The sequence below is a fragment of the Triturus cristatus genome, chromosome 1_1 (genome assembly GCF_964204655.1).
Source record: "Triturus cristatus chromosome 1_1, aTriCri1.1, whole genome shotgun sequence".
Lineage (NCBI taxonomy): Eukaryota > Metazoa > Chordata > Amphibia > Caudata > Salamandridae > Triturus > Triturus cristatus.
Window position 1 is genome coordinate 992,791,855 of NC_140579.1, and position 13,733 is coordinate 992,805,587.

The window sequence follows — 13,733 nt, forward strand, 5'->3', positions numbered from 1 at the left end:
TAAGTAAAGTAATGTCCCATAAGACATAGAGAGTAATAGGCCTAAGGAATCACATTAGTAACATATCCAGGTCCTTTTGTAATAAAGACTAAACTCTAGAGAACAACCAATCAGCTGTCAAAACCTCTGGAACCTTCCTGGAAGGAGCTCTAGTCCCTCAGATTTACTAAAGCACAGTGCTAAATAGAGGTACAACAGAGTACTAGGTGAGCCCTTCCAAGGGAGGGGGGTGGGTTGCATGTGAATCTATGAAAGATACCAAAACTGGATAACTGCAGTTACAGGTAAGTAACGCATTCCTTATCCAGTATTAGGGTATCTTTCATAGATTCAAATGCCTGAATCAGAATAGAAAGCAATGATGAGCACATTTCCTTTTGTACAGAAGGCATAAATGCACCAGTTAACAAATATATCAACATTAAAATGCGGAGCAATAAGTTGCAATTATGGCAAAAGTTATAGAAGTAACAGAGAAATGTGCGTCTAGAAAGAGACGGAGGTTGGTGGGAAGGAAGGCTCACCTTTTTTTGAAATAGAGGACGCAACACCGCCTGTCCCACTGCAGCATCCTTCATTAGCTCCGTATCCAAGCAATAATGCTTAGTAAATGTATGCGGCGTCTTCCATGTTGCCGCTCTGCAAATGTCTGTGATAGGCACGCCCGCAAACAATGCCATAGAAGTAGAAACTGCCCTAGTGGAATGGGCACGAATTCTGGATTGTAAAGGTTGACCAGCTTGTTGGTGACAGAAGACAATAGCACCAGAAATCCATCTACAAATACTTTGTTTTGTAAGGGGAAAAACCTTTCCTAGGTTAACTGTAAGCCACGAAAAATTAGTTGGACTTGAGGAATGCTTTCGTCCTGTCAAGCTAGAATTTAAGGCAGCGTTTCAAATCCAATGAACGTAGAGCTCTTTCAGCTGCTGTCTGAGGATTTGGAAAGAAGGTCTTTAGGACAATAGGTTCGTTAAGGTGGAAGTCCGAAGGGACTTTGGGTATAAATTTCGGATTAGTCCGAAGAATTACCCTATCGTTCTTGAATTGAAGAAATGGATCTTGCATTGTGAATGCGTGAAGCTCACTGACTCATCTTGCGGATGCAAGGGCCAGAAGAAGTGCAGTCTTCCAGGAGAGGAATTTGAGGTCAGCTCTGTGTATCGGCTCAAAAGGATGTCTCATAAGCTGAGCAAGGACTGTGTTGAGCTGCCATTTTGGAGGAGGAGACTTTACAGGAGGGAAAGTCCGAAATAGAAATTGTTTTACCAGTCTATTGGACCAAAGAGAAGGCCCTGTAGAAGATCTCCTAAAACGGGAGATTGCTGCCAGGTGAAATTTGATGGAAGAGTGAGCGAGGCCTGAAGTTGCTAGATGGAGAAGGTATGGTAAAATTTCTTCCGGAGAGGATGTGAGTGGCTGCACCTTAGTAGATCTACACCAGATACAGAACCTTTTCCATTTGAAAGAACAAGTTCTGTTTGTACTACCAGCTCAAGCGTGAGAAAGAACTGCCCTGCAGTCTGGAGGAATGTTTAAGCCCTGAAATTCGTGGAACTCAGGAGCCAGGCTGATAATTTGAGAGATGCTGGATCCGGGTGTTGGACTTGTCTGTGGTCCATTGTGAGGGGAGATGGAAACTGTGTTAACGGAATTGGAGGCTGCAGGGAGAGGAGATGGAGTTCCGTGAACCAATGTTGGCGAGGCCATGCTGGAGCTATTAGAATCAGTGTGCAAGGCTCTGCCTTCATCTTCCTGAGGACCCTGGGAATCGGTGGAAAGGCGTAGGCAAAAACGCCGAACCGTGCTATTGAGCATGCATTCCCCAGAGATCCCTGTTGGAGATTCGAGCTTGTGAAGTGTTGGCATTTGGCGTTGTGCTGTGTGGCAAACAGATCCAACAGTGGTTCGCCCCACTGAGAGAAGATGCTGTTGAAAGTATCTTGGTTCAACTCCCACTCGTGGCAGGTTGTCCGTAGTCTGCTTAGCGAATCTGCCAATGTATTGTCTTTTCCTGGAACATACTCCGCCCTCAAATTTTGTGTTGAAGTGACCAGTTCCACATTTTTTGAGATTCTAGAGAGAATGATAGCGAACAAGTTCCTCCCTGTTTGTTCAGGTAGTGTGTTGTTTAGTATTGTCTGTCCTGACGAGCACTAGTGAACCTTTTATCCTGGGAAGGAAGGCCAGGAGGGCTAGATAGACTGCTCTCAGCTCTAGGACGTTTATGTGCAGGTTCCGCTCGGAAGATGAGAACTTCCCGCTGATCTGAAGCTCCTGAAGGAAGGCTCCCCAACCTTCTAGAGATACATCCGTGGTTATCACTTGAGGAGAGGCTTGAGTTAGAAAAGGTAGGCCTCGAGAGAGATTTCGTGGATGAGTCCACCAGTTTAGAGAGGCGACCATCTGAGGAGTCACCTGTATGATGTCGTCGAAGGATCCGTTGATTTGAATCCACTGAGTGGAGAGAGCCTCTTGGAGATGACGCATGCGGAGGCGACAGTAGGGGACTAGAAGAATGCAGGAGGACATCATTCCGAGGAGGGATTTGAATAGGCGCACTGAAAGAGACTTTCTTTTCCGTATACGCTCTGCTAATTGCCGGAGTTTTTGTTGTCGTTCCTGTGATGGGTAAACTTTTTTCAGGACCGTATCCAGGACAGCTCCCATAAATGTTATCTGCTGCGAAGGTTGTAGGACCGATTTGCCTGGGTTGAGGGTGAGACCCAATTTTTTGAAAAGCCGTAGACAGGCTCTGGAAGACTTCCTCGCGCTGTCGAGAGAGGGTGCCTTGACAAGCCAGTCGTCAAGATAAGGGAAGACTTGGTGATGCTGCTGCCTGAGATATGCAGCCACTGGGGAAAGACTTTGTGAATATGTGCGGGGCTGACTTGAGTCCGTAGGGCAGGACTCAAAACTGGTAGTGCCTGCCGGCCACGGCGAACCTCAGAAACTTTTTGTGTCTTTTGTGGATAGGAATATGAAAATAGGCCTCTTGGAGGTCCAAGGATACCATGTAGTCGTTCGCATTGAGAAGATGCAAGACTTCTTGAATGGTGACCATGCGAAACAATGGTTTCTTCAAGAATTTGTTTAGACTTCTCAAATCTAAGATTGGTCTCCATTTCTTTTCCTTACTGCGCACCCAGAAGAATCGGGAGTAAAAACCTTGTCCTCTTTGATGAACAGGAACCCGTTTTATAGCTCCCTTCTGGATCATAGATGATATTTCCAGGAGTAAGAGGTGTAAATGTTTTTGAGCCATAGGTTGAGGTGGTGTCGGTGGAGGTGTTTGCACAAATTCTAGAGAATGTCCAAACTGTACTAGTTGGAGAACCCAACGATCTGTTGTGATTTGATTCCAATTTTGAAGGTAGTGGGATATCTTTCCTCCTACTTTGGAGGGTGGAGATGAAACGGAGATCGGCGGTAGAGAGAAGTCATTGGCGTCGGGCGGAATCCTTCTATTGTCCAGCCCTTCCGCAAAAGGAAGACTTGTTGTATGAAGTCTGTGTCTGTTGCCTCTGTTGAAATTGTGGCCTGTATTGTTGGTTAGATGAGGAGTAGGTAAGATACCTATACTGCTGGGAGCCTCCTCTGTAAGAAGATTGCCCTCTACCCCTTGAGCCTCGAAAAGGGGTGCTTTTATATTGAAGGGTACCCAAAGCTCTGGCTGTATCTGTATCTTTTTTGATCCCTTGGAGGGCTTCATCGATATGAGTTCCAAAAAGGAGTTGTCCATCATAAGGCATGTCAAGGATTTTGGTCTGGATGTCAGGCCGGAATGTTGTTGCCTTAAGCCATCCTTTGCGCCTTAGGACCGCCGCCCCAGCCAGTTGGCAGAAACCGGTGGATGCGATGTCCATCGCACAGTCGATAATTTCAGAAGCCGATCTTTCGACTTCCAGCAACACCTTTTTTGCTTCCTCTTCAGACTCTTGCAGCAGGGTCTCTAGGTATGGTGCAATGTCTGACCACATCTACCTGTTGTAGCGTCCCAATAATGCCAATGAGTTAGACACCCGTACAGTTAACGCCGACATGGAATATTGTCTAAGCGCCTGCCCTCTTTATCCGGAGGTGCTGAAAGTGGGGCAGATGGGGTTTTTGATTTACGTTGAGCTGCCTGAGTAATCACTGAATCAGGCTTGGGATGGCCTATAAGGCAGGCCGGAGCGTCATCAGGAGCTCTATACTTTTTATCCAATCTTGGCAAGACTGGAGGAACTGTAGAAGGGTTTTGCATTATTTTGATGCCTTGATCCCAGATATAATAGATTTTTTTAAAGGTTCCTTGAAGTTGTAAAGGAAACAGTTCTGTTGGTGAGAAGGCATTGGGAGTTTAAAACGTTATGCTGATCTTTCCAGGAGATTATGGAATCCTCCGATATCTTCTGGAGGCGAGTCAACCTGAGGAGGTAACAGCGATGCTGGAAGAGGGATAACATAGTTGTCCCATTCGTCATGATGTGACTGAGTATCCTGAATTTCCCCTTCTTCTTGTGGCTCACCCTCCTCGTCATCTGTAGAGGGGAGAGGTGGCACAGGCACTTCAATGGGAGGAGGCGTTGGAGGTGGAACTTGCGCCATCTGAAGTGGAGAGAGAACTGGAGAAGGAGACGGAACCTCTTTTTGTAGTCTGAAATCATAAATTGCAGGTCAGAGACCAGGGCTGAAGGAAGACAAACCATCTGTGGTAGTTGATGATGGCTTTTGTCTTGATAGTACACCTGCTCATCCATATCTTGATCCTCATACTCAGAGTCCTCCTGATATTTAACATTGAGTTCAAAAGGACTTCTTGCAGCCCGAAACATACTGTCCTCGTCGGAATCATCATCTTCATCCAAAAGATGAGAGGGAGGTAAAGGTTGGACCCTACTGGGGGGAGTCAGGGAAGGCGCCAGCCTCTGCTTGCTGATTTTCTGGTGAAAATATGTATTTTCTGGCTTTGATTCAGGTGTCGTCGACGAGGCCGTCGTCGGTATATTCGTCGTCGACGAAGAATCATCGATGGTCATACGGGGCACTGCCGCCGATGAAGGAACTCTTCGTCGATCTACGTACCATCGTCGATGAAGCACTCGTCGCCATGCTCGTCGCCGAGTGAGCCGTCAACGCTATCGTCGATGAACACTTCTTGATCGTCGACGACAAAGGGGTATGTGCCGTCGACGAAGACGAAAAAGATGCCGACGAGACTGAAATTGTGGAAACTGTCGTTGTCGACAAAGTGACTTCAGTAGCTGTATGAGGAGATCTTGTCATCGTCGAGGCCACCGTCGACGAGATGGTAGTCGACAGGGCTGAGGAAGGCTTTTTAAAAGTGTGTTTCACCCTCGGCGAAGGAGTCAGAGGGTCTGAAGCTGGTTTCTGCGAACTTTGAAGGGGAGGAGACTCCCTGGCAGGCAAATCCTTAATTTTTGAAGCCTCTAAAGACTTTTTGTGTGTCTTTTTTTGAGGTTGCTGCGAAGAAGGACCTGGGAGACATCTCTGGACCTTTTTTGAGGAGTTTTAGAAGAGGATCTTGATGAGCTCTCACTCTCCTCAGAGGACAAGGGGTCTTCTTTGTCCTTAAGCCTCTGCAGCCCAGTCAAAGCCTTCCCTCACGGTCTTTTAACGTCTTTGTAGAAAAGGTATGACATACCTTGCAGTCTTTAGGTGAGTTGTCCGGATAAAGACAGTAGAGGCAGTCCTTATGTTGGTCATCGACATGTAACCTCTTCTTCTTGCAGGTACACTTTTTAGGAGTGTCTGACATGAAGACAGTAAGGACTTCACTCAGACAAAGAGAATCCTGAAGAAAAAACACTTTGAATCCAAGAAACTAGGAAAACCTGAGTGGAGACTCCCTTAGCACCACGTATGGTAGAAAACCTGAGGGACTAGAGCTCCTTCCAGGAAGGTCCCAGAGAGTGGTGACAGCTGATTGGTTGTTCTCTAGAGTTTGGTCCTTATTACAAAAGGACCTGGATATGTTACTAATGTGAGGCCTTAGGCCTATTACTCTCTATGTCTTATGGGACATTACTTTACTTATGTACCGGGGACTCCCATCCCGACGACGGGGAATGATTCAGGCATGTGAATTCCCCTGGTAGCTATATACTGCTTGCTCATACATTTTAAATTAGCTTGCCAGATTGCTTTACTTTTTGTTAAAGATAAAGCATTCTTGCGCAATACCTCTGCAGTACCAAGGACCTGAACAGAGAATGTGCAAAAGATTTGCAATGTTATTTTTGGATGTTGTTTCACTACAATTCGGAAATGAAGTGAGGTGTAGGAGGTTTCGGCTGCACAGTTGATGGGGAGAAATTGCTTCTAATGTAATTAAAATCTGTGTTAGAGACATGCATGCCTTCATGCTTCATCTCAAGAGACAGGCTCCTTTTCAGTGTATCCATAATCCCACAAAAACAAAACATGCTTTGGCTATTTTTACACCCACCTGATTTATTCTCCCCGAGGCCTGGTGATGGGGCGAACTGCTATGGCACACACATGAACCCAGTATCTTAAACTGGAAGAAAGCTACTGAACTCCTCCACTAGGCCCCAGCCCACCTATCTAAAGATAATCAATTGGAGTTGCTGAATGGAAGTGAAGAGGGCAGAGTTCACTCTCACACCTACTCCTACATTGTCCTAAATAGTCTGCCCCCAGACATTTAGATTAACTTTGATCTTTCAACCCCACCCTGGGCCATCTAAATAACGTCCAAAATAAAAATCTATTGCTGACAGTGACACACACCACGCCCACCAGTATGTCGTCACTGTCCTGGCTTATGCCTGCAGGTCGAGGACTTCCTCAACCAGCCATGCAAACACTGGTCCGGGGGCCATTTCCCCCCCCCCCCCCCCAAAAAAAAAAACACATTTAGGCAACTGTGTCACCGAGCAGCAAGGAGAATTTAATGCTAGCTGCTTGGTGTTTCTTCTAAACATTATGTTTCTCCTACAGGGTGGTATGGTGACGCCCACTGCACCCGTTAATACCAGCTGTCCCTGAGTCTAACATCTTGACATAAGTACTCCATTCCTCTGTTCACAGCTCTGAAACTCACCTTCCATTCAAAGAGGCGCTTACTGAACTTATAATGGCAATATGGAAGAAGCCAACCACCTCTACAGCTGTTTCGAGAGCAGTAGCATGAAGATACACATTTGAAACAGGGGACTCTGCCTTCCTTTCAGCCCATCCTATCTCCTGAAAGTCTGGTAGTCCAAGTTTCATGCTCATCAAAACTGACTCTAGGATCATTTCCACCTACCCTAGTGAATAGAGGGTCAAAACGATGGAACAGGAGGTGAAGAACATTTTCTTAGCATGGCATTAAACTTTTGCAATGCCACTTGCTTGCTAGGAAGCTATATCCATGCTTCACTAGACTCTGCTCAAGCTGCTACTCCCAACATCTTGGACGAGCCAAGAGGCCATTTCTCGGAACTCATAACAGATGGACCAGCTGCTTCCAAGCAACTCATTAAGTCAGGACTAGATACAGCAGATTCAGTCGCCAGAGCTGTGGGAACATCAGTTTCCCTTCGTCAGCAGGCCTGTCTTAGAACCGCTTTGTTTTCTCAGGATTTTCAAACAACTCAAACGGACCTGCCATTTGATAGTTCTCGTCTTTTTGATTCTGTTCTTAAAAGGTTCGAGGAAGACAATACCGCAACCTGCAACAACCCACTCTACAAGCACCATAGAGGCCACGTTCGGGGAAGACTTTGAGCACTACCTATCTTTTAGACTTGACAGCCTTAGGGTGGCGTTCCCCAAAACATTTAGTATTCACTCTATTTTTCTAAATGAATTTTTGCTGTTGTTAGGACTCTGCACTTCATCACTGCTAACCAGTTCCTAAAGTGCTTGTGCTCACTCCCTAAAGCATGATAAAATTGGCCTGCATCTGATTGGCATATGTACTTTACTTGCAGAAGTCTAGTAAGTTGGGTATACCATGTGCCCAGTTCCTGTAACTTTAGTGCTACTAGTGGGCATGCAGCACATATTGTACCACCCACTTAAGTAGTCCCTTAAAACATGCCCCAGGTCTGCCATTGCATCCTGTCTGCAATGTTAAACTGCCAATTCTACTTGGCACTATAACCCTCTTGCTGATCCTAAAACTCCCCCTTATTACATATACGTAACCCTTAGTGTACGTCCTAGACAGCCAGTAGGTGAGGGTACATTGTAATTAAATGCTTGGGCATGTACTTTTAAATTTTCCTGGTAGTGAAAAACTCATACATTAGTTTTTCACTACTGTGAGGCCTACCTCTACGATAGGATAACATAAAATATAAAATGTAATAAGTACTAACTTTTGATTGGGAACAGGTTTAAAAGTCATGATTGGCATTTGAGGAATTTTGATTAAAAATCCTCTTTAATTGTAAACCCCGCATCGCTCATCGGAACTGATGCTGCACAGCTCAAAACCCCGCATCAAGGACATAAGGTACAACTCTCTTCGGGCCTATCCTGGTCCCTGTATCTGGCCCGAACTCCATCACGGTTGGCGTGAACTCATGACTTTGTTCCAGTTTAACGCGACCAGTTAACCATAGTTGGCACTTTGTACTTTTAAGCACTATTTTACCTCAACCTTTAAAATAGCATTTCTTCATTTCTACCAATTGGATTGTTCTCGTTTTCATGTCAAATAATTTACTAAAATGAACTCTATGTTTCTAAATTGGTGTGGGGTTTTTCTTGTGTAGCGTTTTCACTTAATTGCTGTTTGTGTGCTGCATTAATACTTTACACATTGGATCTAAGTTTAGCCTGACTGCTTTAATGCCAAGCTACCAGAGTGTTAAGCACAGGTTATTTTAGTGAATTTTGTGGTTCACCCTGACAGGAATTGTGGCTAGTGCTTGAAAAGGGCTTACACCCTGCTTAGCCAACAACCTAATTTCTCACACTGCCCTTCCTCCTCTTCTTCCTCAGCCACAAAAGGGAAGCAGGTCTAGTTCTGCTGGTTCCTGGAGCATGCCCTACCAGCTGTAGGACTGGTGTCCTCTTTTCTATAAAAATAGCAGTCTATCACTACAGGCCTATGGGTCTTAGAAATTGCAGAAAAAGGGTACACTCTACTCTTCCAAGAATCACCTCCTCCGAACCATCCTTGCTTGAAATTCTTCCTACTGGACCTTTTGAAAATTGTCTAACAGGTACTTCAAGCTCTTCTACTCAAGGGTGCAGGGTAATTAGCTTGTTTGCAGGAAGAAACATAGGGATGCTATTCCAGGTATTTCCTGATACCAAAAGGACGGCAGATCCTGGACCTCAGGATTTTGAACGGGTTCCTCAAAAAGAAAAAGTTTAAAATGCTGTCTCTAGTTAAAGTGTTGCTTGCGCTGAATGTGGATGGTGTCGGTTGATTTGCAAGATGCCTATTTCCACATTCCTATCCTGCAGTCACGAAGGAAGAATATCTGCTTCATGGTAGGATCTGAACACTATCAGTTCACAGTCCTTCCACTTGGCCTCACATGCATACCACAATTTTTAACAAAGGTGATGATAGTGGTGGTAGCAGCTGACCTCAGAAGGAATGGGATTTCTGTTTTCCCTTACCTGGATTACTGTCTACTTAAGGTCAGGACTCCAGAATTTGTGTCCATTCACTTACAGGAGACAACTCAAATGTTGCACACACTTGTCCTTTACATCAACAAGCCTAAGTCTCTCCTGGTGCCCTCTCACGACATACTGTTCATGGGGACAGTATTGGATACCACATCGAATTGACCCTTTTCTCCTGTTTCTGAATGAAGCAATCATTCCAGTCCTGCTGGTCCTATGCCTGCTAGGTCTGCAAGTCTTCAGCATTCTGTTGGTCGCACATGCATGCTGGCATATGAGGGCCCTCTAGTTGTGTCTCCTCAGCCAGTGGTTCCAACTCAACAGAGATCCTCATGTATGCATACAAATCTCAAGGTACACTGCAGCAGATCTACAATGGTGGAGCGTTAGCAACAACCGGACTCAAGGGAGACCATTTTTGCCTCCACCACGGGTGGCCACAGTGATCACACATGCCTCTACCATATGGTAGGGAGTTCATTTGGAATTACTGGAGATCAGAGGCCTCTGGTCTCCAGAAAAAAAGATGTTACCCATCAATCTGTTGCAATTGCGGGCGATATGTCTGCCTCTCAAGGCCTTCCTCCCTTACCTTCATAGTCTGTCTGACCAGATCTTAAAGGACAATATGACTGTGATGTGGTGCATCAACAAACAGGGAGGAATGGTGTTGTCTCTTCTCTGCAGAGAAGGTCAGCCACTCACTCTGGTCCTTGTCTCAGGACCATCAGATTTGCCTACTAGCAAATCACCTGGCTGGAGTGGTCAATGTACGAGTGGACAGTTTCAAATGATGTCATCTGGCAGGCCATGAGTGGCGTCTTCACCTAGATGTGATCCTGGACATCTTTCAGTAATGGGGGAGTCCTCATGTGGATCTATTTGCCACTCACGAAAATGCTTCCTGCCCGAAACGCTGTGCCCTCCAGGGTTCGATCCAGGGAGCACTAGGAGACGCATTTCACCTCAAATGGACTGTTCCACTCCTGTATGCTTTTCCTCCCATAACCTTAATTCCTCGGGTGTTGAGGAGGATTCGCCTAGACCAAGCAATCCTAATCCTAATCAATGGATGCAGAACTTGTTCACCAGTGCTTGTGCTTTACATTCTGTCTCTCACAGGGTAGACCTCCTGTCGCAGTGATAGAGACAGGTTCTATACCCCAACCTCCCAAGCCTCCACCTACATCCCTGGAGATTGAGTAGGATAAACTGAATCCAATCTCTTAACCCCATAAGGTGGTGGACTTAATTCTCTCTTCCAGGCGTCTTTCCACCAAGAGGGTTTATTCTAGCAGATAGGCCAAATTTGTAAAATAGTGTGCTGAAAAATCCTTAGATACCATCAAGGCTCATTTATCTAATATCACCCTCCATTTAGCCCAACAGGACTGATCAGTAGCAACAGTTAAATGTCACTTGACAGCCTTAACAACCTTTCTACTTTTACCTCTATGTAAGTACCTCATTGCCTTACGATTCCTAATGGGTCTGACAAACACGTATCCTCCTACTACTCAAAGATGTGAAATCAATATCTTTATGCATGTGTTTGAAATGCAGGAAAGGTATGATCCTATGCTTACACAGTGGGACTGTTATATGTGGTGATGTTGATGTACCGTCTTGTCGATTGTTGGTGTATTTTAAATGATTTTAGCTATTCAAAGAAATTTACCTAAGCAAATTTCATAATATAACTTTTTAATGATGTTTAGAATCATGAAGTTATGATGTAATTATTCTTAATTTAATGACTTAATGTATGTTGTGAGATATTTTCTGCTTGTAAATGATCATGTGGTTCAAATACTTTTCTTCTAGTCCCTTTATTATGCAGTAATAGGACCTTAATTTGGTCCTTACATGCGCCTTGTGTGCTTTTGAAACCATGTGTAGCTGCCCTTTACAATTTCTGTCTTGGACCTGGTTGCCATGACATCAACTTAACATATCAGTGAAATATTGATTTTAAGAGTGTGAAACCACCTTTTGCAACTTTCTTTCCTGACAAACTGTTTTTACGAACCAGGGCTGCCTTCCTGCCCAAAGTGGTTACTCCCTTCCAATTAGGTCAGTCCATTACTCTTTCCACATTCTATCCTCCTCCTCACCCTACTATGAAGGAAGAAAGAATTCACTGTCTTGACCCCAAAAGCATTTACAGAGACCGAACCCGCAAGTTCAGAGTCGATGGGCAACTATTCGTGGGGTACGCTGGGAAACTAAAAGACAAGGCAGCTCACAAAAGGACAGTCCAAATGGATCATCTTGTTTAACACAATATGCTACTCCATGACGAACAAGGATCCACCTCAAGGTATTCATGCTCATTATAGCAGAGCCAAATCCTCCACTTTTGCCTTGGTTAAAAAGGTTTCAGTAGAAAACATCTTCAAATCAGCAACTTGATCCTCTCTTCACACTTTTGCGAAACACCACTTTTAAGATTCTGAAGTTCGAAGGCATGATCATTTCTCCCGCTCAGTTCTTCAAGACTTTTTGGTCTGGAAAGCCATGCTCCCACCTCTGGGTGTGGTATTGCTACGGGACTCTATTCTAAAGGTGAGATATATGCAGGTAGATGTATCCATCAGAAGAATAAATTACTTACCTTCGGTAACACTTTTTCTGGTCGATACAAGATCCACCAGCAGACACATCACTGACCCACCAACCTCTCAGTCGCATGATTTTCTATACTAAGCATCATATTATAATTTAACGTTAAATGACATATTTCCCATAAATATAATTTCGATGTCCTATACTTGTTAATAATTACGAGAAGTGCACCAATCTTAGTTGTATTAATATGATATGTTAGCCTTGAAAGCACGTTAAAAGAAATGCATGATAACCAATGTCAGCATGCCGATGAGGCGCTTTATGACTCTGGCAACGTAATGCATTGCAGCGTGTGGATTTGAAGTGGAGCCGGCATCCCCTACCAGCACGGGAGAGCTATTGGAGAAGTGTTACGGGATTCAGAATGGCGCCTGGGACATTCAAAAGGTGAGGTAGCTGCAGGTAGATCTTGGATCCACCAAAAAAGGCATTTCCGAAGCAAAGTAACTTGTTTGTACAGTGCAAACCCAGCAGAATGACAGTAGAGTGTTGTACAGGTCAAGGGCAAAGATATAGTTAACAAGGGATTAGAGGTATATCTGTGTAGTGAGAGCTGCACTAGCATGTAGTGTTGTTAGAAGAGTTGAGTTTTCAACTCTGTTCTAAATTGAAACCGGGTTGGGCCAGTCCCAAGGGATACAGGGATGTTCTTCCAGACCCTGGGTGTTCGACAATTGCTCTTTCTGCAAGGTCAGCTCAGATTATATTTTGCCTTTTTGATTAACCTTATTTTTGATGGCTATAGAACTCTGTGCATTTTGCCTATGAACCAGTGGTATAGTGTTTGCACTCCTCCTTTCAACATGAGGAAATTGGTGCATATTTAACTCAGCTATAAGTCCCTAGCATATGGTACCAAGTTGTACCCAGAGCCGGTCAGTTAAACGTCACAAGCAGACTGCAGCACCCATTGTCCCATCCACTACAGTGACAATGTAAACATGACTGCAAGCCTGCCAACAGTAGCCTTGTTGTTCAGGTTTTACCTGCATTTCAACCTGTCAAAATGACCCCTTTTGAAAGGCCTAAACCTTCCTTTAAATGTTTATAAGCCAACCCTAATAAGGCCTTATTGCCCATAAGGCAGAGAGCATGGTATTTAAAAGTAGAACATTTAAAGGTTTAATGTTAAACATGTCCTCACAAAGAAAAAGCCTTAAAATCTATTTTTACTTTGCAGGGTTGGTATACATTATTAAATACTAACACCATATCTCGGGAATGGGACTACCTAGAAAAATAATGAAACAACTGTTTTTAATAGTTATTAAAATCAAATTCAATGGTGAAGTCAGATTTATTTCTAGCTATTAGGGAAATGTAACTTTTAGAAAGTTATCTTTGCCCTGCATGAAGTACCTTTAAGTTAAATCTGCATTTTGCTCTCCAACTTCTGACAGCCAGTAATTAGCATTTAAATAGGCATAAATGATGTGTGAACAAGGTGCAAACAATAGGCTGACTTAAATGGACAGAGATTACCTAGTTGCACTCGACAGAATATT

The 13,733-nt window shown here is 44.3% G+C and overlaps 1 protein-coding gene across 3 annotated transcripts in view; it reads right to left on the bottom strand.

The window, feature by feature from the left end:
* Positions 1–13,733, bottom strand: part of LOC146871423 (sodium channel protein type 4 subunit alpha-like) — a 1,828,482-nt gene that overhangs the window by 1,248,230 nt on the left and 566,519 nt on the right. The window lies entirely within an intron of this gene.